The 27,536-nt window shown below is 38.7% G+C and overlaps 1 long non-coding RNA gene across 1 annotated transcript in view; it reads right to left on the reverse strand.

Moving 5' to 3' along the window:
• The window catches only part of LOC127380641 (uncharacterized), a 54,699-nt gene extending 29,123 nt beyond the window's left edge, over window positions 1-25,576 (reverse strand). Inside the window, exon 1 of the long non-coding RNA XR_007888546.1 lies at window positions 25,333-25,576. This is a non-coding gene — a long non-coding RNA (uncharacterized LOC127380641). The remainder of the gene's footprint in view (window positions 1-25,332) is intronic.
• Window positions 25,577-27,536: the final 1,960 nt, after the last annotated feature.

Raw genomic sequence — 27,536 nt, forward strand, 5'->3', positions numbered from 1 at the left:
CAGAAGTTCAGAGGTAAATGCATCTTAGCTCCTGATCTCAGAACAATAATATATTAATCAAGCCATGAGGCATAACAAAAAAAATCAGAACACCTTTCCCCACATCATCGCCACAGAGTTGAAGAATCATCATTTAAACAGAGCATTTGAATTAGCTATGAAGAAATAGCCACAGGTTCTGAACAGAATTAGGGTTTAGACATTAACTGACCTTGATTTTTATGAGCATTTGTGTGAGGAAAGTTTTCTTCATGCTAGTGTTTACAGAAAACAAGTGTGGGGCCACCAGTCTATTTGGCTGACCGCAAAACAGAAATGTATTCCACAGTTAATTAAATTCTCTTTGTTGGGAAAAAGAACCTTTAACATTGTGCCTTCCTTTTGGACTGAATACCATACAATATTACTATGTTTCTGGTAAAAAAAAAACACCACAACAAACAACCCTCCTCTAAAAACCACACATCAAATTATTCTGACAGGTCCACCAAAACGTCAAGGCTCACAGAATGTATAACTCATTAAATTTAAGCTGACAGACACAAAAATACCAGTACTACCATGTAATTTGGGTGACAAATCATGCAGCCTAGGTATCTTATCATTTAACAGAACGACAACAGGGAAGAATTGGACAATGATTTACGGGCTAAAACTTGTCCCAGCTAGACTTTGAGTAGCATCAAAAATAAAATAAAAAAGAAAAACTGCAAAAAATCCCCGACATTTTTCAACCAGCGTTAGCTGTGATCTCTGTAGCTCTTTGTATGATGGAGAGCAACATTAGTGGTTCTTCAACCAATTTGTATTAAGTTAAAACACCTCTACTGGTAAAACACTCACTGACATCAGTCTATCATTCCAGTCACAGGGACACTGGAACTAGCCATGCACTAAAACAGATTTGCTCTGTCCTTATCAACACCAGGTTTTTTTACACTGTCCCCTGAACTCAGCATCTCCAGATCTGAAATCCAGTTATATTAAACTAGAGGAACTTCAGCTCCAACCCATTCTGAAAATTCTTAATTTGGTCTATTAGTCTCACTACAGTGGCCCACCTAGCCTGTTTTTTTCCTGAGTTAGGTCAGCCCAGCAGCTCAGTAACTTACAAAAAAATAGTCAGTAGTTTTTTACTTGTTCTCCTTCCTGAGTGGTGATGCATTTACCCAGATTGGTCCTCTCTGCCTTGCCACAAGTTTTGGAACTCCTGTACGGTCATATCCAACTGGCAGCCTTGGCCACAGCAACTCTTACAATGGGTCACATGCAGACTAGAGGGGACACAGATATTAAGATAACATTTAATGTCCTCACAGCCATTGCACATTCTCCAGAGCCAAGTAAGCAGACCAAAGTATCTCCTTACTGTGATCACGTGAACTTATGTCCCTTCAAAGCTACTAAAAAAAAAAATGCTAATATGCAACTCAAAGTTACCAGCACCACCATCAGTGTTCAAACCTAAATTCTTACTTCTAAATTACCACCTTAAGTTCCACTGGTTAAATCCCTAGGGAGCAATCAATATTTCTTATTAGCTTGTAACATGTTACTCTTCAATTTCAGGGGTTATTGCTTGTGAATTTGAACCACTGATAGGTAAAGAAATAACTAGAGTAGAGAAGATAAGTAATTTCATATATTTATAATAGCAATGCTCTGTGTGTTTCACCATCTTGAAAGTCAGTGGGTAAGCAAACAGAATGTAATAAATACAAAGGTTTTTTGGAGAGCACTATATAAAAAAAGTCCCTAATAACTGGAAGGCAAATACTTTGCTCTCAGTCATGTGCATGCTCTGACTTCTCAAATCGCTTTTCGTTTACACAATATTACAGATTACTCCCTTTCCTGAGCTAGCTTAACAACAATAATAAAACTACATGGATTTTTTTTTTCTATATGAGATTTTCACAAACTGTTTCTGGCATCGCACTTTTTTTTTCTTCTCTACAAAACTGTCTAGAGTATATGAAACCAAGAATTTCACTTCCATAGGCTTTAAGAGAAGAAAAAGGTTAGCAACACTTTAAATTTACCAGAGCTATACTGCCCTTTCCAAGACTGTAATGTTTCGGAAAACATACTATTTAACAACTGATCTACATTCATTCTTAATTAAATTTTAAGTAAAAAAGATCCATGAACATTTTAACTAAAAGAGAATATGGGTAGTTTTTGAAACCCAGACAATAGAAATAACTTAATCAAAACAAAGGAACAATGAGTTTATCAACTGAATTCACCCATTAGGTTTTTTTCTTCTGAGAGCTTCAGTAGAGAGAAAAATCATACATCAAAAATGTGGGTACTGTTTTGCCAGCATTGGACTGGATACCCCTATCTCCTGTTAATTTATCCGAATATCTGAAATGACCCCATCTTTCAGTTTATTGAACAAAAAATGTGTACTTGAGGTTCCATAGATTGTTTCAGCAACATGCATCCCTACACTGCTCACTTAAAACTTCAGCAAGTTCTTGGCACTGCAGAAATCAGCAAACAAACATTTGCAAGTTGCAGAACACTAAAGCACTATATGATGAGCACAGATACCTGCATGGGCAACAGGGCTCCTCAGTAGTAACCCTGAATCTGTACAGACAACTGGCACAAAATTATTGGTAGTAAGGGAATATTGTATGACAACTACTTTTCAAAGCCAAAATTTGCCATAACTTAGCCAAACAATCATCATTGTAATATGTACCTAACCAGCAGGTGCTTCAGTCTATTTGGGGCAGAGCTACTGCTCTGGCTGCTCAGCACCACTGCACAGGAAGGGAGATCATCCAGAGATTTCTATATTCTTCAGCTTGCCTCCCCAGACTGCCAGAACTGCAGAGATGAAGGAAAGAAGAATAAGGGGCTCTTCAGTGCTATGACAAAGCGTTCTGAGAAAAAGCTTCTTACTACTAAAAGAAAGGTGTTTATGTCATTTGCACCACTACTTGTGTTCTTACTTAAGTTGACTCAGGTGCTTGTTTTGGTCACTATTAGGTCAAATTGGACTCCGTGTCAGCAACCTTTGATTGCTTTTTGCTGATCGGCCTATAAAAAGGGCATTGTAAACATTAGCAGGAATTATTCAAACTCATAATTATGAATTATTCTCTTTGTTTAACCTATTCTTAAAAAAAATGAAATACAGGAAATAATCCAAACCACAATTCAAATCAAAAGTGATCAGTCAAGAAACAGTCAGTGGATGCTGCCTCACTTAAACGTTACGTTTCTTCGCTAAGAGACACAGCACTATAAACTTCCCTACAATGTACTCCTCCTGAGAGCCTACTAACAGAAAGGTCTGCAGAAAATCATTCTCCAGTATTAAAATTTAAAGGGGTATGATTTTACCCACATTGCTGGTTTTAGCAGTACATGAAAAAAATCAAGCTGACAGCTTGCAGAAATACAGTTAATAGGAAAAAAAAATAATAAAAAAATAGAGTGGGTTCGAGTTTCATGACCTTGGAAGAACAATATTTTTTCAGATATAATTAGACAGCAAATTCACAGTACAGAGATACTAACAATATTCACAGATACCTGGAAGTCTGGCATCCCTTGGAAATCAAGAAGATTTTGGCTTACACACAAAATACAAAATCAGGCCTCTAAATAGTTGTAACCATTCTGTTTTACTCACTTACACTAGTGAAAGATCTGAAATCGATAACAGTTATCTCTGTTTCCAAATATCTCTATGTTAGCTGGAGCATAACAAGAACAGGTACTTTTTTTAAAGATTTCTCAGAGATTCAACCATGAAGCCATTAATGCATCAGACTTAATTATTTTAAAAGATAGTTAAAATATAGATAACCTTTTGGTTGCAGAGTATAGACACAGGACCATGAACCCTCCAGAAAGGAGGATTCAGGAAACTATAGACCTGTCAGTCTGACCTCAGTACCAGGGAAGGTCATGGAGCAGATCATCTTGAGTGTTATTATAAGACATACAGAGGATAACCAGGGAATCAGGCCCAGTCAGCATGGGTTTATGAAAGGCAGATCCTGCCTGACAAACCTGATCTCCTTTTTTAACCTGATGACCTAACTATTGTACGAGGGAAAGTCTGTGGATATTGTCTATCTGGACCTCCAAAAAGCATTTGACACAGTTCCCCATAGAACTCTCATAAAAAAGCTGGCTGCTCATGGCCTGGATGAGCACACGATCTGCTGGATCAAGCACTGGCTGGACAGTAGGGCCCAGAGAGTGGTGGTCAGTGGAGTCCAATCCAGCTGGCAGCCACTCAGAAGTGGTGTTCCTCAGGGCTTAGTGTTGAGACCATTTCTGTTTAACATCTTTATTGATGATCTTGATAAGGACTTAGAGTGTATTATCAGTAAGTTTGCAGATGCCACCAAGCCAGGCAGGAGTGTTGATCGGCATGAGGATAGGGAGGCTCTACAGAGAGACTTGGACACATTAGATCCTTAGGCTAATGTTAATGGTCTGGGCTTCAACAAGGCCAAGGGCCGGGTCCTACACTTGGGCCACAACAACCCCATGCAACCCTACAGGCCTGGGGAAGTGTGGCTGGAAAGTGTCTGGCAGAAAAGGACCTGGGGGTTCTAATTGACAAGCGGCTGAATATGAGCCAGCAGGGTGCCCAGGTGGCCAAGAAAGCCAATGGCATCCTGGCCTGTATTAGAAATAGTGTGACCAGCAGAAGTAGAGAGGTGATTGTCCTCCTGTAGTCAGCACTGGTGAGGCCACACCTGGAGTGTTGCGTCCAGTTTTGGGCACCTCAGTTCAACAGAGATCTTGAGGTGCTGGAGCAAGTACAGAGGAGGGCAATGAAGCTGGTGAAGGCCCTAGAGAAAAAATCTTATGAAGAACACTCTGCTGCAAAGTTTCTACAACTTTTTTTGTAAGTAACCAAGTAAAACTAATGGGGTCCAGATTCCTATGAACTTGTACTTGTGGTTAGATTGTCTAATGTCCAATGAAACCCAACAGAAATCTGTAGTGACTCATGATGCTTCCCTTTTCGCACAGATTCCTGGCAGTCTGATGCATGAGCTCAGCTTGAGTACACTTCATCCTTTCAGAACTGCTACTTCTCTGACAAATTTGGTCAAAGTTTTCCAAGAGTTTGGACTTCATAAGAATGTCCAGAAAGAAAGATAAACATTGTCAGAGACAGATATGACTGCAGTAGTTTCTTCCCTAGGAAATCAAGCTGAAAGAGATAACAAGTTTGCAGAACTATAACTGAACTTGTCAAGTGGTTATTGACCAAATTAAATCTACTTTGATAAAATACAACTTATTTTGAAATGTGCATCTGAGCACTGCAGTGCTTCTGAGCTCAGAGTTTTTAAGATACTGACAAGAATGTACTGTATTTTTCCCAATCTATTTCAATTACACTTTTATAGTGGCAGAATAATGGCGAGATTAGTATATTTTATCATGATTAAAACTTGATTAACATATTAAATAACCATTGTACACTAATTAACTCTGTTAAATGCAATGTCCACTACATTGTTCTACTTCTGTAGACTTCTAATGAAAAAGCTACTATCATGAGTATGGTTACTTCTTGTACAGTGCTTTTAGGATCTAACACAGTTTCACTATGGACTGAATGCCTAAAGGTATGAATTTAATAGGCTATTTGGGAAGGCTTCATTTTGAAACAAATTTGCAGATAAGTTACAATACAAACAGAAAAAAATACATGATTTAGGAGAGAAATTCTAAACATGCCCTATGCAATCTGAACACCGTGAGAATACAAAATTTATGTCTATATTGTTTAGTATGAACAGTGTGAATATGAATTTTAGATAACCTTCTAGTTCAATTATGCAAAGTGGCATTACAGTATTTTACAGGATGCACAGATGAAAAGCTATTAATAGCCATTTGTCACAATTTCACAACTATGGACAACATGAGCCAAAGCTTTAACCAGTGGTTGAAAACTATGTTGTATCTACATCTTGCAGTGACTTTTTATTCCATTGGAAACACTTTAACATCTAGTTTCCCCTGTCGTGAGCACTCACAGGAACTCAGACATCCATAGCCTGATTTTCCAGTGTTGCAAACATCCTCTCAAAACAAAAAATGGGAGCAGCAGTCATTTATGCCAGGTTTTCAGTCAACTCTTAAATACAGCTGGGGGGTTTTGTGCACAAAAAAACATATGGACAGGATTTGAATGATTAAGAAATGAATTTTTTTAATCCGCCTATCTATTTAATGTACCATTTCAGTGCAATGGGTGATGACACAAGGTTCTCAAACCCACACTCATCTTGCTCAGGGCACTTAGCTGAGCCACCTCCACTTTCTGAAAGGTCACTGAAGGGACTCATGTAACTTTGTGTGCCAATGTAGAGACTATGTATCAAGAAAAAAATGGCAGAAGCTCTTGCTGTGATAGAAAGCAGTAATAGCTGCATATGTTTCATCCAAAAAAAAAGACACAATTGTACTTCAAGAAGAGGAATGAATGCAGGGTGGAGATCTGCCTGTTTCTTCCCCACCACAGTAGCATGTCTTTTCCTACTTCTCTTCGTTCAAAGCCTACAACCTGTCAAAAATATTGCAAGAAGGCATGCAAACTTCAGCTTGGTGTCATATAGCACCTTGTCAGATCATTTCATGTACACAACAGAGGTTTTATGAAAAGCAGAAGTAAACAGTATGTCAGGAAGCTGCAAGCTTCTAGCTCTGAGGCACAAAGGGTCAGGAGCCAAGGGTGATAACATGGCTAGCAGGGTTTCACCAGACAGGTGACATGTTCCACTGTCTTCAAGCAAGGTGGGCCCAGAGTTGGTTCAACTAGGTTCAACAAAAAGATCATCAGGGTTTGCAGTGTTAAGGAAGGCCTCAAGTCAAGCCAGGAAAGCAGTATCAGGTCCAGAGCAAATAGTCAGTGCTAGGCATAGCCCAGAGATCACTGGAAAGGTCTGTGATGACAAGGCAGGCCCAAAGTCAAGGCCTCTTGTCACATCATCATGCATGTCTGTGCTCACTGTGTGATCAGATGCCTGCATTCCCTTTCCTCCCTTCACATGATCCAAGGTCTGCCTGTGTGGGATGTAACATTTTCATACAGCCCAATAGAAATGTAAACATCAGCAACAAGTATCTTTGTCAGCTTTCCAAAGAATGAACAATATACTCATTCACAGACAAAAGGAATTGTTTCTGAACACGATCTTTGCCCTCAGGCTTAAGGACAATGCCTTTTTAGTGGTCTCCATGCAAACTTCGGTTGAAATTATGTTACTAATTGGCAGAATTTTTTAATTAGGGCACCAAATGGCAACCTTAATGCACAGGATACACAGTAATTGGCTTTTACTTTGAATTTCTTTTATTGCATAGAGTAAAAGAATCAGCAAGAAGAGAAACTAGTTACTACAAAAGCAGGATAACCACTTCAATCTTTAGGTATAAACATACAGAAATTAATCAATGAATGTAGCTCACCACATGCATAAAGAAAAAGATGCAGTATATTAGATTAAGTCAGCATAATCCCCATCTATAGTTTTATGAATAATCTAATGTTGTAACTTGCTCAAATTACCCCAGATTTACAGCAACACATAAGCAGAGAGTAGAATCGGAACCCAAATGAAAGAGCTAGTCCACATTAATGAAAAAAAGGCATGGTTTCTAGTGAACTTAATAGAATATTATATTCATTACAAATGAAAATGCATCATGGGTTCCCACAGTCAGAGCCTAAATCAGAAAAGTAGACCTATTCAGCAAGGGCCCTTAAAAATTAATTATGTATTCATGCCCATATAACTTCAGCACATGTTCACAACTAACCATTAGTTTGAATGCATTTGGGAATAAGAAACAAATTCTGCTGAATTGAGGAATAAGTTAAAATGCTCGCAAACACTTTTTTAGCTTTTAATACTTATGTAATGAAAGCTTTATCATAAACGGCATTTTCAGGAATAATTAACTACTACTACTAGGGAAGCACTTTCAGATCCCTGATTAACTATTTCACATGTTACTATTCCTTGACACCCTTTGCATTTCCAGCACATGATTCTTGGTTATGGCTTAATCAGAATGTTTGCACTTTATATTTATATTTATATTTATATTTATATTTATATTTATATTTATATTTATATTTATATATATGCATACGCACATTGTACAGAGAAACTTATTGTTGTGTGCAGCTGCAAAAGGTAAACTTCAAGAAAATTCAATTAAGCTCAGAAGTCTGAATGCATATCATAGAATCACAGAACGATTTGGGTTGGAAGGGACCTTAAAGATCACCTAGTTCCAACCCCCCTGCATGGGCAGGGACACCTCCCACCAGACCAGGTTGCTCAAAGCCCCATCCAATCTGGCCTTGAACACTTCCAGGGATGGGGCATCCACAGCCTCCCTGGGCAACCTGTGCCAGTGTCTCACCACCCACACAGGAAAGAATTTCTTCCTAATGTCTAACCTAAATCTACCCTCTTCCAGTTTAAAGCCATTACCCCTTCTCTGGTGTCTAAGTGCCCTTGTAGAAAGTCCCCCCCCCCCCCCCCCCCCCCCCAGCTATTCTGTAGCCTCTTCAGATACCAGAAGGACACTATAAGGTCTCCCCAGAGCCTTCTCTTTTCTCCAGGCTGAACAACCCCAACTGTCTCAGCCTGTCTTCATAGGAGAGGTGCTCCAGCCCTCTGATTATCTTTGTGGCCCTATATACATATCCTCAGTGTCTGAGTTCCAAAACTCCAAAACTTTGATTTTATGCTTCAACTTACAATCTTGAGAATAGAAATAGAGAATAAGATATATTGAACTGAATTTAGAAAGGAGAAGTTGCTCATGAGAATTTGCATCCACAAACCCCCCAAGACTGATAACAGCTTCATGATTCATGTGAAAGTGTGTGTTCACCAGCTAGCTGCCCTGTCCATAGGCTTAAGTTGCTGGTCCATGGAATTTAACTTATTTGATTCCTTGGAAAAAAATTAAATTGAATCAATTTCTAGTTATCTTTGGCCATGTTCCTTAAATGAAAAGAAACAAAAAATTTGATTATTCCATAAACAGCTTTTCAGCTGAAAAAAGGATCATGCATTTATGATTTTGAACACTGTTTATACTTTATATTCTCATCTGAAGACTTGCCCTGATTTTGTGTGTGTAGTTGTGTGGCATTGATTTCAGAATAAGCTTCTCAGTCAAGGTGTGATCTGTTATATAGACAGGCTCACTGCACTTTCTTATATCTGACATATTCCTGGAGGCTTTTACCATTTCTCAGTGTCATAGATGTTAATCTTTATTTAGCTGCAATACAAAATTACTGTACATAGAGTATCTCACTTACTTCAAGTACAGTACACAATAATCACAGGAAGAATCCTATAATCCAATATACAAGATGCATATAGAGACCAGTCCACAGTCTACCAAGGTCAAAGCCCATCATAAATATATATGATTCCAAGATCATGAGCTCATTTATTTGTCACTTGCCTCTCAAAATTCCTTCTAAGAAAAAAAAATAATAATCTATTCCATAGTAACAGCAAAAATAACTTAAGTCTCAAATATATGCCACCTTAATGCGCTGCATTGCTATTTCTTTAAATGATTTTAGAAGTCATAGTAGCCAAAATAGAGAAAATAAAACTATAAATGTCATGAAGCCAAATTAAAGTCTTAACATCTCTGAATGCAATCCAGAATGAAGTCGTGATGCTTCAAATCAATACCAAAAGGAGGAATTAGGACCTGCTTAGGCTAGAAGAAGAAAAGTTGACTAAAATGTTGATAGGTATTTTAGTGTGTAACTTGTAAATGCATACTTCCCAAACATCCATGAAGACATCCCTGTAGTCCAAGCTGACACAAAGTTCTGTGACTCAAACCATTTCTGTAGCAATGAGGTTAAATTATTAACCCAAACTGAGTTGCAAAACACAGCCACCTATGCAGATTGACCCTAATCACACTGCTTTTGCACTGGAACTAGATCATACTTTGCTCACACAACGACAGACAATAACTGAAAATAAAAAAATATTTTAAAAAGAACCCTGATGTTAACTATAAGGAAGTTAAAACTTGTTGAACTCTCCAGAACTTGAGAAAGAGAGGAAGATACAGATGCTTTATAACCCTCAATACATGATAGCAGAGTCATATTTAAAGGTATGTTGACACTGCTGCTAAAACACAGGATTGGGATTCAGGAGATCTTGGCCTCATTTCTGCCTGTGTCATAGACTTTAAATGTGATTTTAGATGAGTCACCAAAATCCTAGTTTAGTTGGATATTAACATTCCTATTCAATAAGTGATGAATTAGATGCTTACATTAGGCAGTTGCTCAAAGAACCTACAGCCTAAAATGGGAATAAAAGCATCCTGTATACACCTTTGCCTCTTTGAATTGGCTACATTTCAGAGCAAGGGTCCTTTCTTATTCTCTTGTTCCCCACTTTCTTTGTACCTCACCTAGCCAAAAAAAAAAGAAAAAAGAAAAAAAAAAAAAAGGCTAGATTATTATAAAGCCTGGAGACCTTTAAATACAGTGATATTACAGTGAGTACTTAGCACACACTGGATATAGTCTATACCAGAACTATTTCTTACTGTTAGCAACAATCTTTGGTAAAAGACAACATGTCAGTGTTCTCTCAGGGAATTTGGACAGTTTTCTAATTAATTTCTGAACCTTTGTAGCACAAACCAAGCAGCAGCAAATTATGCTTGGAGTATTTGGAACACTTCCAACCTAATTTTCTTCTACAGTCCCTATTCTTTTACTAGAAGAGGCAGATAGAGTTAAAATCTCAAAACAAAAATATTTCTGTTAAGAACACCTGCAGCAACTGTCATTTTTATAAATTTTAACCTTTCATGCTTAGGGTTTGTCCTCAGCTGATCTTGTTTCAGGTCAAGAAGTGACCCAATAAATGCAAGAAGCAGATTTTCTAGACTTCCTTCCTAAGTATACTTGAATACAAGGCACTTTATTGCTAAAGTCTCTCAAGGGCACTTATGGGATAGGAAGGGAGGTACACTTCAAGAAATTATTCATATACTTGTTTACTTTAGTATTTACAGCATTACCCTTAAAATGAGCACTTCACCACATTAAAAAACCCATGGTACCTATAAAATTTTACATCGAAATCAAACCAATCAAATAAATAATGCAGGACTATTTCAGAATATCTGGCTCACACTGAGTCACAATCCTACTTAGGTCTGTCAAATTTAATTCAGGACTTAGGTTAAAAATCTGAGTAAGAGTCTCATTCATAGCCCACATTTTGCAGCTCACAACACGGAAGCAAGACATCCTGCACAGCACTGCAGGGACTAAGTCCAACGATGTCCTAGTCTGGGTCCCAGTCATGCCAGTTTTCTCACATGACCCACACTATTTGCAGATTTGAGAGCCAGGCCCCTTCTGAAAAATTACCTCACCTAATCTTCAGGTAATATAATTAAGAAAAAACACTACCAAGGCAATCCCTTCTCCCAGAGCTGGTTGCAGTGACTTCCTTCATAAAACACAGAGGTGGTCTGCACTGACATCTACAATATTATCAAGTGCTGCAGAGATGGAGGTCGTCAAAACAACTAACCAGGTCCATCTAACACAACACTACTAATTTGAATTTCACTTCTGTGTTAAACATTCTCTTTAGTGTGGTCTAATGCTGTCCTCATAATATATCTCCTACTTAGAAAGTAACCTCTTTCACTCGCTCAGTTACCAGTCTCAGCATATAGACTCTGTAAAAGTCATTACGATAATGTAATTTCTAGTACTTGCATTTTCACTATAGCAAAATCTCACAGGGATCAGACCCACTTATGGTCTTAACTAAAACTAGCCATCTGACTTAATTAACTTTCAGAATTCATCAAACCTTGCAGGGCTCATACTGGGCTCTGGGGCAGCTTGGCAGTGCTCACATTGGGATCCTGCTGGGTCTATGTATCCGGTAGCACTGTTATTCCACCAGATGACACACTTGGTGTGAAAGCAAAGGAAGAATGAAACTAAAAAATTCAGTTACATAGTATCTCCTCATAAAGCAACAAACCACACAGCATGGGGAGCACAAGGAGGACTGGAGGCAGAAATCCTGGGAACAGCAGGATCCAACAGAAATGTACATTGCTCTAGTAAGTTTGCTCCACAAATACCAACCCAACAATAGTGGTGTCTTTGATAATACCTTCCTGTGTAATACAAGTAAGTTCCGAAGGTATCTTTCCTTCTGTATATATGCACACATTCATATCAATAATAATATCAACAGCAGCATGAAGCTTTGCTTCTCTGAGGGTACCTCAGATCATGGAAAAGTTTCTCATAATTAGGAGTGGTGTCAACAGGGAAACAGACTTGAAATTTGGGCTGTCCAAAGTCTCTAGATTTTTCAGGTTCTAAATTCCATTCTCAGGAACAGAGCATAGTACGCACCAGTGAATAGATGGCTACTGCTCATGGTGCAACTATACCCCATTTTTTTCATGATCTTTTCATAGCATATAGTCTTCATACAAGCCTGCTTTGCATTTCTTCCTTCTTTGTACCTGAGTGGCACCCAAGTGGTACTCAATAACCACCAGAGGTACCGTATCTTTTTCATTAACTTAATGTGTGATGGCTTGATTAATTAGATTTATAGTGTTTTATTTTTTTGCACTATGTGAAAATGCAGTTGAATGCATAAACCCTGTTCATTAAAGACCGCCGAGTTGTTTAAACACAGCCATATCAAAACAAAAATAAGGAAAGCATCATCTCTATAAATATACTTTTGCAACATGCAAAGTGCAATATAGCAGCAAACGTCAAACATTTCACATTCATTTCCCCCACAATTTTAATTCCTACCTTCCTAAAAATTCAGGAACTATCTTGCACTTTGAGGTTCTCTGTCCTTCAGGGATTACATTTAATTTCTTTATATTCATGTTTTATAAGGAGAAGGACTATAAGTCCTACATTTTGTCATATTTGAAGACTCTGGTATTGTCAAGGTACAAAGCCTCTACATTCTTTTTGCTGTATACCCGTTGCTGCAGGCACTGAAAAGGGGAGATGCAAGTGCATGAGAAAGGCAAAAATACTGAATTCCAGCACAGGTCTTTCCTTGGAGAATATTAATTTCCTATGGGACAAGGAACGCATTTGGTGGCAATGGAAATCTGACAACTCTATCTATCAATCCAACCAAGTTTATCATGAGGTTTAAGCATTTCTTAACTGTCAAACTAAAACATGAACCTAGAAATAATAAACTACATTCTGAAATATCTGCCAGAAAGCACACAGGGAAAAAAAAAAAAGGATACAAAAGATGACTTCCAAACCATAAATAATATTTTTGCAGTCATGCTTGCATCCTTATTCCTGAAACCAATTTAGAAAACAATTGGACAGGGCACCCTGGGAATAAAGACTCATTTGCCATTAGACTTTAATGTGTGATTACTTAGTAATGTAATTGAAAGCATGACTGTAGCACATTGCCAGCTTTCTATTGCCAGGAGATTACATCATAAATGATACCAAGTATTTCAAATATTTTTTTTTTAATTCTATATTTGTTGTGACAAGAAGTTCTACTTAATATTTGAATTAGTTTTTCTTTCTCAAATACTGCAGAATCAAGGGTTTGCAGGAAAGAGAGCTGGGAGAGATAGCTCTCAGTATGTCATATTTTCTCCTGTTATTCATGAAATCACTAATTGCCATGATTGCATTGGGAGATTTGTGGTGCAAGCCAGTGAGGTCTGAATGTGTGCATAAGTAACTGGCATGATGCACTTAGGGCTTTATTTATGGCTCTGATGTTGTGGATCAGAGTAAAATCTGGAAGGTAACTGTGCAGCCAGTGTCTGTTGGAACAACTGCCTAGAGACGTGTTGAGCTACACCGATCTCTTAAGACTTCACCCAAACCACAGGTACTAGACAAAGCCTCGTGTGTTTAAAGTTTAGATCCTCAATAAAGGTAGCCAGGCAAGGCTGGGTGGGCTTTTGGAGGTGTCTTGTCTATTTACACCTGCTGACAATCTAGACAACCACACAAAGCTAGCTGCACTGACAGCAGAGCTGCAGAAACTCAGGGCTTGCATTTGCATGGAAAGCATTGACTCAGCAGAGTGTTTCCCTCAACTGTCTTCACAGTTTTTCCTTCCAAGCACCCTGGGACTTCAACAACTGACACATGAAAAATTCAGAAGGCTTTGCTGGTAAGGGGAGCTTGTCCTACCAGGTCACCCTATATGCCTAAGACCTTTCTATGCAACTTCTTCCTTCTCCCAGTTCATCAAGTTAGCACAAAATACTGTCAAAAGAAAACTATGAGGGGTTTAAGCTCCCCTGGAATTTTTGCCTGTGTAGACTGGGGGACAAATCATGCCCTGCTGGTCCATATTCAGAGAACGTATGTCACCCCACCCACTGGAGCTGCATTTCCAAGAAACTTGCCTGGCCCAGCAGGCCCCCTATGGATACACCATACACAAACACTATCAAGAAAATTCAGTAGAACTATGCTGCCCAGAGTTATCATTAAATGTTATATCATGCATATTTGATTGTTTGATGCCTTCAGATCACCTAAAATATGCATTTCAAATTTCAAGGCCTGAGGTTCCTGGGATTTAAAAACAATTATGACCAGAGAATTCAAGAGGAAACTGTAAGGAACTGAAATTCACTGTGATTTCCTCTCCCTTTTAGCCAATTCTCACACATTTTTCATCAACAAGCAGGGGACAGAGCGTGAGTAAGGATTCTGGCATTTGGCTCACAGACTTTGTTTTGTCTTTATCCTGTTTTACTGAATGTCAGATGACCACAGAGCTCCAAGAACAGCGGATGTTTCAAAATGGGATTTATTGTTCCCAGGCAACTGCCTCTCTCTTCTGTCACACCCCTAGTACTGAAGACAGAAAAAAAAGAATAGAACAAAAACTGCAAGGTGGCAAGGAGTCTTCTCTTCAGAGGCTGATTCCAGGCTACCTTTCCCTCCAGTAGAAAACATGACTGCATCTTGAATGGCCCCCTTTAACTACAACATGCAACTCATTTTTTTAAGAGAAACTTTCTATTACAAGACTTCATATAAAATGTGTTTTCTTCCCAGCTGCTTTTACATAGTTTCTTAAACTGTTTTCACAGTAATCAGGACAAACCGGATTGATTCCTTATAATTTGTACCGGTGACCTACTGTATACTTTAATAAGGGGATATTTTTCTGCCTGTAGCTCTGTTTTCACTGTAGAAAGCTATGTAGAAAGTTGCATTAAAATACTTTTAACCTATTCAGTGCATGATAGTGGAAGTGCCACAGCCTTCTGGGCTTTGTAATATAATAGTTCCCCTTTATCACGTTGATTGGTTTATTGGAACCAGCTTGTACAGATGATTTAGTTTACCGTAGTGAGGCCACTACTGCAGGGCTCCAAACTCTGGAGACTCTTCTGTAAGTTTCAGTGTTTGCAGCTTGGCCTGAGAGTGTGTCTGTTTGCTGGTTGTGTTTTTTTGTTTTGTTTTCTGATTATTATTTTTTTCATTTGCTTCCTTTTAACTACATTATTTTTTTTCATCAGCTATTGGTTGCATTCCTTGCCCTCTTTATATGTTCTTAAGATGAGAGCTGGTCCAGATAACATGCATTTTGTGAACACGTGATGTCCACTCATTTTCATCAAAACCAGTAATCGCTTTGTCCAACACGAGTTAGAGACATTTACCAGCTCTATTGCATGTAGAAATACTAATATGCAAAATATTGCTAGGACAAGTATCCTCATCATTCTACAGAAAAAGCCAGCCATGTCAGGATCTGAGCCTGCACAGGGACCATGTCAGCTAATAAACGTGGTGACTTTATGTAGCAGCTAGCCTGAATTAGGCACAGCTAGCATGGCCCTTAGAATAAATCTGTGAATTATATATAACCTATTTTTTGCTGTAATAAGTAGGTATCCCAAACAACTGAAAAGTTTTAGTGTGCTCAAGGAAACAGACAGCCAAATATGCAAAGAGCGTGTTGATCATCAAGAAGTGCAAAAGTGTCCAGAAGTGTCTGGAACAAGCAGACTGTTAAAGCCACCAATATTGACAGGAACTCAGAAAAAGAGAGTGCAGTTTGTGCAGCACACTCAGCAATGAGGTGTTCTGTCCCCAGTCCTCTAAGGACACCCAAGAGTACCACAGCAACCCAGAGTTCCCCAGTACTTCCCAGAATGTGTCTAGTGAGGGAACCCTACAGCTTTGCACCAGGACCATCCCTCCACCCTCTGGGGAGGTAGGAGAACCAAGGAGCTTCCCATAGCCCTGCAGGAAGACTATGCATAGCACTGCTAGAATCACTACACTCCACTGCCCAACCTCACCCTTGGGCCACAGCTTTTCCCTCAGGACAGGGAGGTCCTGTACACTGACACACCCAGCTTCTCTCCTGGGCTATGGCATCTGTCCACAAAAAACAAACAAACTATGTTTGTAAAGTTCTGTAGTTTGAAAAACTGCATGCACCTGCTATGAAAGGATCTTCATATTTAAACCCATTTAGCTTTTCTACTGTAATTTGGTCTTAAACCATGACATTTCAGCAGGAGAGAGCACTCCTTCCAGGGCATTTAATGGAATCTCTGCACATGATAATCTGCTGCTGATCTCTTAATATGGTTCTATGTCTGAGTGTATTAACAATCATGTCCAGTTACAGAGGAGTATTCAAAATCATATCTCAACTTTCTACAGTTTTTCATTATTACACTTACATACTGAAATATTTCAATTGCGTTACAAATAAAGATCTACCTTGAATATGTGAAAGAACATCTAATCAGTCTCTGCGTTAGTATAGCATAGGATTTGCACAGGTACCAAAGAGACACTGGCTCATTCTCTCTCTCCCTAACAAAGGGCAGTTGCTTCCTTTACCTTGAGCTGTCCATCAGACTGGATTTGTCTCACCATTTCAGTTTGACTGCATCCTAAAAGCACTTGTCTAGTGCACTCCTCCATCTCTAAAATAATTTTAATGACTGACAGACACAAGAAAGGGAATTTTGCATCCATTCTCTACAGAAATCTCCTGAAAAGAGTGAAAAATCAACACAATTTTAAGTCTGCTATTTTTTCCCCTCCGATAGAAAATTTGACAGTAGAAATGTCACAGGCCAAACCTAAAAGACTTGCTAAGCACCCTTGTAGCACTGGTTTAGAAAAGAATGGGAGGAGCAAAGAGATAAAGAAAGAAACAGAGACTAATTGGTTGTGACCTTTTCAGAAGTGTGCTGACAGAAGTAAACTCCTTCAATGAAAGCGCAAGGAAAGAACAAAAAACAAGTTAGAAATAGCAACAAGGGACATTCCAACTGGGTATAAGAAAAAAATTTTTCATTCTAAGCATAGCTAAGCACTGCAACAGCTGCCCAGAGAGGAAGACAACTTCCCACCTTTGAGGATTTCCATATCCTTGTGTAAATGCCTGAACACCTTTAGCCAACTGTGAAGAGAGTAAGCTGAACAACCTTGAGCAGGAATCAAGACTAGAAACCTCCAGAGACTCTCTCCAACCTCATTTTTTCTATGATTCCTCTATTCCATGTCTACACTCTCTCACAGGAGGGATGGGGACAATTTCTCACTGCCATCTTCCCAGTGGCACCTTACCAGTGCCACCTTCACCACTGCTGATTCTATCCTCAGATCAGAGAGATGGTGAAGTTGGCACTAGGATATTGCCCTAGACCCCTCAGAGGAAGGATGACAGTAGGCGCTCATGGTTACAGCCTCTACAGTCACTGGTACAAAGGTCACTGTGTACTGTCACTTGTACAGGGTACAAGCTCTACTGTCATTCAGAAAATTGAGGAAAATCAACAAAAAAAGACCTAATGACAGACCTTCAAGAAAGTAAATTATTTCTACTATCTGGTGTAGAGCAATTATAGAACCATAGAATGGTTAAGGTTGGAAGGGACCTTAAAGATTACCAGCTTCCAACCTCCCCTGAAACAAGCAGGGACACCTCCCACTAGACCATTATGTCTTGACACAGAGCTAGAAGAAACCTACATTGGCCTTGGACATGATAGTGCTCAATAAATACTTTAGAAAACACAATCAAAGCAGCAACAGAGATGGACATTCAGTAAAAGTGAAAGCTGGAAAAGCAATCTGTGATGTGAATATTAAAGCATTTCAACAACTGTCCTTTCTTATGAAAATATTACACTCATAGTATTGTCAAGGTCAATGAAGCTTGCAGTGTCTACTATACAAGTAGCAGTTGTGAACATTATATACCCAGAGCAGAGCTAATCTAATTTGAACTCATGCCATTTTCTTCCATTACTTTACTTCTCTGGATCAGAGGATGCAAATTGGCCTGGACTCCATCAAATCTGAGTAGTTTGTCTAATATGGACAAATTTCTTCTGGAGACTTGATGGTAATTGAGACCACCAAACACATTATTCTATTGAACTCCCATCACATGTGAATCCAGGTTCACAGAATTACTAGGTAAAGACATAATTCCAGTTGACCACAGAGCCTCCAGTATGTAAATTAGATTTGGCTAGTCCTGGGCAACAGAGCTATCAAGTGAACTGGTGATACATACCATAAGAAACCAGATACAACCGCCTGAAGTAAACTACAGTTAGTTTGTCAAACATTATAAATACAGTTATATCAACTTAAAAAAAAAAATCCCTGCCAGTTAGTTCAATCTGGGGAATTATTTAGGTATCCTAGCTCAAAAAGTTTTGCCATAGTTACAACACATGGGATGTATTAAGTGAATAGGCAAAAATTCTTGTGGGATTCATTTTTTTATTACAGGTCATGACAGGTATTTTTATTTTCTTTCTTACAGCTTTTTGTCTTTTGCTACTTGTATCACTGTACAGCAAGTGTCAGCTGGGTCCTGAGAACTCTAACCCCTCATTCTAACCCACAACCCATCAAACACCACAACCTCCCCCAGTTCAACATCTATAAACCCCCCCCAAAACCACAGATATAGTGCTTTGTACCGATTTCTTTCTCTCACAACTAAAGTGAATCAGTACTTAACCATCTTGCTGCAAAGAAAACATCACCAATTAAGCACTTGCTGAGTTGAATTATCCAGGTAGCTGTAGAGAGGCAAACTAATCTCCTGCAGTATGGGCATAGACGTCATAAGTCAATATGATTTATCTATATCCACCCAGCCCCATTGAACTCTACAGAAATGACTCTCACTGAAAAGAGATTCTTATAATTTTAAGATTCAGTCAAGATCTCCACAATATTTTGGATTATCAAAGAGCCTTCTGGCACATTTAAAAGAACAGCAACATTAGCTTCATTGCCATCACTGAACTTGATAGTAAGAAATTACACCAAGAAGCTGGAATTGTATTAAAAATAAATTAATGTATAAGCATCATTGCATCCTCTAAAAGCACTGCTAGTTTTTGCCCCACAGAGACAGGACATACTTCAATGATGAGTGAAGTAATTTCTCTGTATATTGTGGTTATGTTTACAATTCTCTGTCATTCTTCAAGATTAGATAGTACTAGCCAAAGGAAAGAGTTTATATTAGAGTAGGGTGGTTTGTGGTTTTTTTTTTTTCATTTTTGTCTCCACCAGAATCAGGTCTTCCTACTCTAAAAAGCTTTCCACAAAGCTGATTGTTTTGGCTAAAATGCTCCTCATTCTGGTATCCATCAATCCTCCAATTTAATGCTGTATCAACTAGCTGGTATTGACAAGTCTACTCTGACAAATTTTGGCTGTACTTGCTCCTGATACCTCCTCTACATAAAAAGTGAAAGCATTAAATTAAAACAAAGTAAATATATAGGTCTTGCACCATATTGGTCTAACACATTTACTCTGAGCACAACAAATATCACCTGTTATGGTTTGGTTTATGTTGCTGAGGAGGAAGTCTAAGCTTGGCCAAAATTACCTGCATCTTTTTTCCACTGGAATATTATCCAAAGAAGGCATTGGATATATTCAGAGACCAGCACTTCTACAACTGGTAAAATATTTCTGTACAGCCACCAACAATGGAAATTGCTGAACCTGTGCTTAATGCTGTTAAATCCTACAGTAAACTACCAAATAAAACATAGATGTTGGGTTCCTAAAGCCCATCAGTAAGTTCACAGATGATAGTAATCTGGGTGGGAGTGTCGATCTGCTTGAGGGTAGGGAGGCTCTGCAGAGGGATCTGGACAGGTTTGATTGATGGGCTGAGGCCAATGGCATGAGGTTCAATAAGGCCAAATGTCAGATCCTGCACTTTGACCACAACAACCCCCAGCAGCGCTACAGGCTTGGGGAGGAGTGGCTGGAGAGCTGCCCAGCAGAGAGGGACCTGGGGGTTCTGATTGACAGCTGGCTGAACATGAGCCAGCAGTGTGCCCAGGGGGCCAAGAAAACAAACAGCATTGTGGCCTGCATCAGGAATAGTGTGACCAGCAGGACCAGGCAGGTGATCCTGCCCTTCTACACAGCCTTGGTGAGGTTGCACCTCCAGCACTGTGTGCAATTTTGGGCACCGCAGTATAGGAAGGACATGGAGGTGCTGGAGAGGGTGCAGAGAAGGGCAGCTAGACTGGTTAGAGGTCTGGAGAACAGGTCTTGTGAGGAGAGGCTGAGGAAGCTGGGGCTGCTCAGCCTGGAGAAGAGGAGGCTGAGCGGAGATGTCATTGCTCTCTACAACTACCTGAGAGGAGGTTGTAGTGAGGTGGGTGTTGGCCTCTTCTTCTTAGTGACTGGCAACAGGACAAGAGGAGACGGGGTCAAGTTGTGCCAGGGGAGGTTCATATTGGGTATTAGGAAAAATGTCTTCACAGAAAGAGTGGTGAGGCACTGGAACAGGCTGCCCAGGGAGGTGGTAGAGACACCTTCCCTGGAGGTGTTCAAAAAAGGGGTAGACACATTGTTTCAGATGTTTTAGTGGTTAGGGGTTGTAGGGAGGATGGTTGAACTTGATGATACTGAAGGTCTTTTCCAACCTTGATGATTCTATGGTTCTATAATTCTATTAACACTGTTACATCTCTAGTTTCAGAAGCAAATACAATTAGGAATCCCCCTAGAGAGCTGCTGCCTTTAGCTGTATCCTCACAATTTGTGTCTTTTTTGCAGACTTTAGCAACAAGACCAGTGGTACTGATATCAGTATCTACAGCAGAGAAAGAATAAACATGAAAGACTAAAATGTTGCATTTTAAACTGTTGTTTAAGAGTTGTATTTTAAGACTCTTGCATGCCATAAGGAGTTAGCAGCAAACTGAGCAACACTTCTCATTTCAGATACTTCTGTGCAATTTAAGGATGATGTTTCTGAATGGAAGAATATGGGTTACGGGAAGGTACTGAGCTGCTGGAAGGAGAGGTTCAAATATGTACTTTTTACAAATATAACAAAAGCATGTAAACCTGATTTCATTTGCTGACAAGCTACAGCAGATAGAGTGTAGTTTAGTCAGACTGTCAAGTCAAAGTCATGAGTAGAGCAGATGAAAGAATGATTTAGGAGGGACTAGGATTTCAACTAGAATCTGATCAAAAGTTTCCCAGTACAATTTATTATTATTATTTTTTTAACTTATTTGCAAAAAGACAAATTGTCAAAAGATAAGCTTTTTTGAAGAGAAGGTTTTCAGGATATTTCTATTACACATTCTTTTTTTTTTTTTTTTTTAATAAAGAATTATGTGCATTTTTCATTCAGAGTGAGGGATTGAAAGGCGTAGAGCAGTGGAGTAATTTCAGAACTTGGGAGAAAGGCAGTACTTCAGGAGTGGAAATAAAGGACAGCCCTTCCTGTCCATTCTAGCCCAGGACCAGTGGGCATCCTTCCCTTACCATGCCCTGCTGTCAAAAGTGCGGCAAGGGCAACAGCAGGCTCAACACCAGCCTCAGTGTGCCAGCCCACTGGCAGAAGAGAAAACTGGGTAAGCAATAAAATAAGTATTATTAAAAAAAACACAAGTCCCAACTGCCTCAAGGGGGAAGGGAAATTAGGCTATTTGCTCTTGTTATCATCTGCTCCTAAAGATACTTCAGAAATGTGCTTAAGGGTGTGGCATAAAGCCTTATTAGGCAAGGAAATGAATGCCATAATCCTCTGAACACTGTTTCTTGGGGACAAACATTTAAAACCAAAACACATTTCCCCCATATCTGCTTTTTACCTGCCCTAACATACCAATAACTAATGAGAAATTAAAGATCTAAGCCTTTGGTTATTGTTGCTAATTGCAGCACAAAGTAGAATATTTTCATCTGTATCCATGACTTGAACAGGAGTTCAGCCTAAATAGGAATTATCTAAGGATTGCAGGGTTTGTCCCACTATGTTAACTATAATTACTCTTAACCTACATAAATAAGAGTATCCCCAAAGTAAATGAGATGTCAGCCTTCAGCTTTTTTCAACAGCCGGCTCAGTCCACTGAAGGCATTGAAAATCTCCAGACTTGAATGGACTTTGGATCAAACCCTAAGACTTTAAACTATTTTGGATTAAAGTGGGATTTGGCTGTTGGCCAAAGAGAAGAACACTTAAAAGCAGCAGAAGGGTTCTTCGGGATTGTCAGATGATGCAAGTGTGCTTAAAATTTCTCTGTTTTCCTATAGCAAGAGATTTTCTTCACAGTATAATTATAGCAAGCCTGGCATTCAATCAAGAAAAAAAGGAAGATGTAGTTCATTATAGGAATCTATTTGTTTAGCATAACTATTGTGTCTGTTTAAGTGTTTGAGTACTTCTCTTAAGGGAAGAGAAAAGCTTTATGGCTAGCTAAACACACTCTTAACTCAGGTTAAAGTATATCCTCTCTAATGTTTTTAAGGTTTTACTTTAATGTACAGGATTATTGCTTTGTGGAAGAGAAATGTAATGTAGTAGAATCTAATGGCATATGATGTATCTAATCAAAGCTTAAGAGAGAGAATAATGCATCACGGAAAAGAGCTGCCATTCAAATTACAGCATTTTGTATTCCTTTAAATGAATAGATGTTAAGAAGATAATCGCTATTTTACGTGTGATATCTTAGTTTTGTATTATCACTCACACATAGATGCAGATCAAAGCTTCAGGGTTTGGGTTCCCCTCCTTCCCTCTCCCCTGTAATATTCTAAGTTCTGGAGAACTTAGTGAAAAAACCACTCTGATTTGTAAGGCCTGAAATTGGAAAAATTATTTCATTTATTTTTATATTTCAATCTACTTAACAGTATCAACAGTGAAACACCTAAGTGCTGTACATTGCTAACCTCTTACTGACAATATGTAGATGAATGGCAATATGGCAGTGAATGCCAAGGTTTTCAGTGACTTCACTGAAAGGAGTCATAGAAGCACTGGACTGAATTGCATCTTCTAGGCCACCAAGGTCAACCCTAGCTGCTAAGCCAGAGAACTGAAGCCCAGGCACGGGCATTACATGAATGCTATCATAAATTTTTAATGTTCAGTCATTAAAGGAATAGAGGGTCTCATATTTATTTTATTTTCACTCCCATTCTTCCCAACAGAGAAAGGCTTCATAACCTTGTTTCTCAAACAGAACAGAAACTTAGTGTTTTAACTTCCTTTTAACTTCCATCCTAATGAATTATGGCTGGTTTATACCCATTCATTCCTATGCTAATGTTGCTCTTTTTCCCGTCATGGTTTTTATTTCCTGACATAGAAAGACAGCTATGATAACTTCCCCTAGAGCTTCAGGGATAAAAGGTTGATTGGGCACAAAGTCTAGAGCTGAGAAGAATACACATACACTACTGAATTGTCCATCTTTCCTTGGGATGGTGAGATGCCAGCTCCAATTAACCAACTTGGTTATATACAAATCAGTCCTCATCTAAAGATGTTAAATTTATATTGACTATATTTCTCTACATTTACTAGCTTCACTTCATCTAAGTTTCTTATATGGGAACTTAGGGAGTTTTTAGGGACAACAATAGATGAACTTTTATAAGAGAATATTAGCCTTCAGAGAATTTTTTATCGTTTTTAGTTGTTTCTGAATAGTTGTTATCTGCACTTGCATCTTCCACAAATTCAGTTCATTTCAGTGACTGTCCATGTGATCATAGAACAATTAAAGATGCAAAAGAAATATGGACCATGAACATCTATGACAGAATCAAAGAATGGAGAAAGTATTAATAAGAAAAGTTGCTTTTTTCCTCTCAAGAGGCCAGCTTTTGCACTTTTTTTGCTCTATCAGTCAGTTCTGCTGTGACTGAGGAGTTCCTGCTTCAACAGCTACCTGGGCTGGCTAATCAAGTGAATGAGGACCATTTTCATGGTTTTGCCTTTCGGAGATAGTTTCTAGCTGTAAGTAATGATGAAATAAAAATGAACAAAGGAGAAAGTGACACATCCAGCAAACACAACAAAAAGCTAAGTGAAAAAAAATCCCCAGTTGTACCTGTCTTCAGATAAGGTAGAGGGTTAAAGGCAAAACAAACAATAATCAAATTCATAGGAGTTCTAATCTACTAAAAATAGTTTATTCATAGGAAGATTGAAGGCCTGCAGGAGACAAAATATTCTAAATCAAAGACTAATTCCTTGAAGCACACATTTAAAAGTATTTCCTTTGAGCAGACTAAAAGTAAATTTCTTATTCCACCCTGTTAAGAGATCCTCCTACTGGGCTGTCTCCAATTGCAACTGATACCCCTTTACAGTTCAATACCTTGACCTTCCTGACACAAAAATCTCTTCTCAATAATTCTGTTTTAAGAAAAAGGCAGATGAAAGAAACCGGGGGGGGGGAAGCCGGGAGGGGGCGGGGCAGAAGAAGAGAGGGGTGGGGGGTGGGCATTATGCACTGAGCATCAAGTATCACTTTATGGAATCTGGGGAAAGAGTGCAAAGTTTCCACTTCTTTCCTGAGGTCTGTAAGTCTGATTAGACTGTAAGTCTAATCAACAAAAATGAAGACCCACCACCATCTGAAACACTTGTTACTTGGGTACTGAGCACCAAAACTGTCTGGAAAGGCAGAACTCAACCTACTTAGGTGTACTCCCCTAAAAAACAAGCAAACAGAAACCAAACAAAACGAAACCACAAATCACCAACAAAATTCATTATGAGGTCATTCTACATTCCAGAGTTGTGCATGTATTTGTGCCTTTAAAAAGTTAGTATAAAAACTCTCTGAACACCTCTGTAGATCATTCAACCCACTGAGAAACTTGCAGTAAATACTTAAAAGACATATGGAAATACATATCAAATGCAAATGCAAACAAATGTGCACAAGTGTGAGTTTTACCTTAGTATCCTGACCAAGTCAAACTATAAAAATCCAAGGCCTTAAATCAGCTGGCAGGCTTTTTCTACTGAAGAAGGTGTAAATTATGGTTCTTTGACTCCTTAAGGTTCCTTCCTTCCTGCAGAGTTTCTCTGATGACTTATATCTAGGACACTCCTATAAGATGGATGTTCCACAGGATTTCTGGTGGGATGTGAATCTTGTAGTGGTTCTTAAATGATTGCCAGAAACGTCTTTTGGGTTATAAAGCCTGAGGAAGAAAACACAATGTCTTTTAGAAAATTTTGATTTTTCCAGCACTCCCTATTATGAAACACAAAAATATTTTAATAAAATTGTCAATATTGAAAGTGAAAACTACGGAGGCCTCTTAGTGTTGACACAGCATGTTATTATAAACAAAGCCCTCGTTTATATTAAAAATATAGGTATGAAACATTCAGTATTTTATTATATATAGTTGCCACCCTGGTAAATAGCCAAATAATTTGCACAAACAATATTCAAATAAAATATTCCTTAAAACATCTATGGTAAAAGGTTGCAATATTTGTTATTCTGTGTTGTGCTGACTCACATGCCATTTTTCTCTTCTCTGATAACAAACATATAAAACCTCACAACATTTGTTACAAAATCCATGACCTTATTCAGATACTCACACAATGCCTACATATCAAAATAAATTAACAGATGCTCACTTGGACCTTTCTCCTGACAACATTTGTAAATTATTTCTCTACTGTTCTGCTGTCTCAAATAATAAGAGATTGGTAATTCTTTGGTTCCTCCTTCCATTTTTGTTTCTATAACTTGTCACATGAGAATGGCCAGCTGATAAAATGCTATCACACCAGGAATAAGAAAAAGAAATAATAAAATAATCCTAACTAGATGCCTCACAGAAGCAAAATTTACATTCTCACCATGCATATACTATGAGTGTAAAAAGCATGGGTACTTCTTCATGTTAAAATACCATAAAAATCATATACCACACAAAAAACGTTTTCTGTATGTGGCAGTGTGGTAAGCCAAGCTTGCTCTACCACAAATTTAACATTATCCATCTGTAGGTTCATCTGTTTTGCAGAGGCAGTGTGAGCTGAAGAGAGGGTGGAATCAGTTTCCATTGTAGGAACAGAAAGAGGGAGAGGGAAGAATGAAGAGTGCCTAGCAAAAAACCCCTTGTACCTAAGGGGGACCTACTGGAAAGATTTGCAGCTTCCAGGAAATAAGAAGCACTGTGAGTTTCTTTCCAAAACAATTTCCTTCAAACACCACAAATTTAATGCAAGACAGTCTAAGGAAACCCAGTTAAAGAAAGGTTTGGGCTCTGAAGAAAAGGAGAGGCAGTCAAAGAGCATCTTTTACTTAGGCTCAGTAACGGTTGTTGATGTTTGTGCTATGAACCCAAGTTGCTTTGCAGGGATAGCCCTACAAGCAAAACAGTTTACAAGTAAAACAGAGAAATTTCTCCACCTAGAAGCATCTAGTCTTTGCCAGTCCAAAGGTGGTAGCAATAAGAATGAAATGTGAACGTGATTTCCCTTGGGACTACACATCATTATAAAAGACAGAAGCTAGATTCTGAAGAGCTTTCTAGGATCTCATGACTGCAGATCTGCTTAGGTTTATAGATTAAGAACACTATCTCCAACCAGTCTTGTCACTGAATTCAGAACAGAACATGACTCTACGTTGTATTCTCAAAACAATAAAATAAAACCTTGGGAGAAAAAAACCAAAACCACAACCGCCATGAACCTGTTCACCATAAAACAAAAACAGTGTATTTCTTAGGATATTGGGTCACATACAGCTAACTAGCAGAATGACTTGCAGATACCAGAGGTGACATTTTGACTGCTCTGAAGCCACCAAGGTTTCTGCTAGTGATGTTAATCTACTGGGGTTTTACCTTATCCTTTGTGATCTTCTGGAACTAGTGCCTGGTATGACGGCACTGCTCTGTTTAAACAACATTTTTGCATGCAGAAGAAACCCGTAGGTTCTTCTCATTCATAGCATCCATAATTTGGTAATGTAACAGAATTCAGAGTTTAGCTAGGTTATCACATGAAACAGGTATAACATAGAGCCTATAATCAGCAGGATTCTTGGGAAAACAAATAGTCTTGAAGGGATAATCACTATTTGGAAGTCAAGTTATGTAAAACATATTTTCCCCTGTGTTATTGCTT

Source organism: Apus apus, chromosome 2, assembly GCF_020740795.1.
Source record: "Apus apus isolate bApuApu2 chromosome 2, bApuApu2.pri.cur, whole genome shotgun sequence".
In the NCBI taxonomy this organism is placed as follows: domain Eukaryota; kingdom Metazoa; phylum Chordata; class Aves; order Apodiformes; family Apodidae; genus Apus; species Apus apus.